The sequence below is a fragment of the Somniosus microcephalus genome, chromosome 13 (genome assembly GCF_052327205.1).
Source record: "Somniosus microcephalus isolate GS21.2 chromosome 13, FLI_Smic_1.0, whole genome shotgun sequence".
In the NCBI taxonomy this organism is placed as follows: domain Eukaryota; kingdom Metazoa; phylum Chordata; class Chondrichthyes; order Squaliformes; family Somniosidae; genus Somniosus; species Somniosus microcephalus.
In genome coordinates, this window is record NC_140999.1 from 63,364,435 (window position 1) to 63,366,685 (window position 2,251).

General features: G+C 47.7%; 1 non-coding gene across 1 annotated transcript; it reads left to right on the top strand.

Annotated features, from left to right (window-relative positions):
- Positions 1-276: 276 nt before the first annotated feature.
- trnag-ucc (transfer RNA glycine (anticodon UCC)) lies at positions 277-348 on the top strand. Its single transcript has one exon. It is a non-coding gene; the product is annotated as a tRNA-Gly (tRNA).
- Positions 349-2,251: the final 1,903 nt, after the last annotated feature.

A 2,251-nucleotide genomic window follows, 5' to 3' on the forward strand; every position in this document is an offset into this window, starting at 1 on the left:
GTCCCTGAGAGGGCAGAGGTGGACAAAATAGGAAGAGTGTTAAAGGAATCCCAAAACGACGCTTTTCATACCACGCAAGATGCTGGAATTCGTTTGAATGTGATAATTTCATTGAAATTTTAGTCTTTTCCCTTGGATGCTTTCCTTCTGTCTATCTTGCTTTTCATGTGATGTTACTTTGCCTCAATTCCGTTGAATCGCATTAGAAGGAAAAAAGCTGCTTCAGAGCAGGCTGCAGGATTACCCTGATGTATAGCAAATGCTGTTTGCAGTTGTGTGATGGTGGTGCAGTGGTCAGCATGGTTGCCTTCCAAGCAGTTGACCTGCGTTTGATTCCCAGCCATCACATTTCTTAATTTCTACTTGAGGATAAAAAACCCTTGAGAAATGTGATTGTCTGCAATTCTGACAATTGCCCTTGCCAGGGCTTTTGTTTAGCAACTTGAACTTGAAAGCAGCGCATATGAATGCTTGCAATGGAAAGTCAATCTGCCATTAATCCGTCGCATTTGGCAGCGTACACTGTTACCCAAGCCCATGTGCTGTCAAGGTGCAAAGATATCAATCTCTAAGATGGGCCCTGGACCTGGGAATCAAGCAGTATAATTTCAGAAGCTTTAACAACATCTGTGGGATTTCCCCAGTTGAGGTCTGGGAGTTGGTCCCTGAGAGGGCAGAGGTGGACAAAATAGGAAGAGTGTTAAAGGAATCCCAAAACGACACTTTTCATACCATGCTAGATGTTGGAATTCATTTGACAGTGAACATTTCATTGAAATTTTAGTCTCTTCCCTTGGATGCTTTCCTTCATCTGTCTATCTTGCTTTTCATGTGATGTTACTTTGGCTCATTTCCTTTGAATAGCATTAGAAGGAAAAAAGCTGCTTCAGAGCAGGCTGCAGGATTACCCTGCTGTATATCAAGTGCTGTTTGCAGTTGTGTGATGGTGGTGCAGTGGTCAGCATGGTTGCTTTCCATGCAGCTGACTTGGGTTTGGTTCCCAGCCATCACATTTCTTACTTTCTACTTGAGGATGCAAAACCCTGTGAGAAGTCTGATTGTAAGCAATTCAGACAATTGCCCTTCGCAGGGCTTTTGTTTAGCAACTTGAACTTGAAAGTGCCACATATGAATGCTTGCAATGGAAAGTCTATCTGCCATAATTCCGTCACATAGTAGCAGGCTACACTGTTTCCCAAGTCCATGTGCTCTCAAGATGCAAAGATATCATTCTCGAAGTTGGGCCCTGGACCTGGGAATCAAGTAGGAGAGTTTCAGAAGCTTTAACAACATCTGTGGGCTTTCTCCAGTTGAGTTCTGGGAGTTGGTCCCTGAGAGGGCAGAGGTGGACAAAATAGGAAGAATGTTAAAGGAATCCCAAAATGACCCTTTACATACCATGCTAGATGCTGGAATTTATTTGACTGTGAACATTTTATTGACATTTTAGTCTCTTCCCTTGGATGCTTTCCTTCATCTGTCTATCTTGCTTTTCATGTGATGTTACTTTGCCTCAATTCCGTTTGTAAGGCCAGTAAAATTATACAGATTCCCCCAAGGCAAGAAAAGAAGAGATATTGGACTGTTTGAAATAATATTGGGCCAAAGGGGACCTAAAATCAAAACCCCAGGATTTTGGCTAGTTTAAAATGCATGTTCAGGCCTGTGGAAAAACTGTGACAAAAGGAGGTGGGATGGGCCCCCGAAACACAGACAGTTTGGGGGAGGAATTGAGTATAGCCCCGTTTGGTGCGCCAGCCTCGCCAGGGCGCTAAAAGTAGCGGCCCGGAAACATTCACGCCCCCGCACCGGAAATTGAGTTGTTGCGCCCCAAAGGGAAGTGCGGCGCTGCTGGAGGCGCCCCGCGTCCCTCTTGGGGTGCTGCGAGTGAATATCATGGTACTACGTGCCGCAGCGCCACACGCTGCGGCACGTCTCGCTGCGGTATTGCAGGCCTTCCTCCCCTTCTTGAAGGGGCGGGGCCTTGTGCAGCGCGATCTCGGGCCCAGCTGGGCCCCCGAGGATCGGGAGTGCAGGCAAAAGAGCCCGGCACCGTGGAGAAGTGCCGGGCTCTTGGAGCGCAGCCGGCACTCCGCGGTGGGGTGTTCAGGAGGCCGGGGATGGGAGCGCAGGCAGGTGCTGGCAGGCGGCCAACAACAAGAATGGCCGCCCCGCACCTCACCTTTAATTTGCGCCTCCCTGGCCGCAGGTATATAAGAACATAAGAACATAAGAACATAAGAAATAGGAG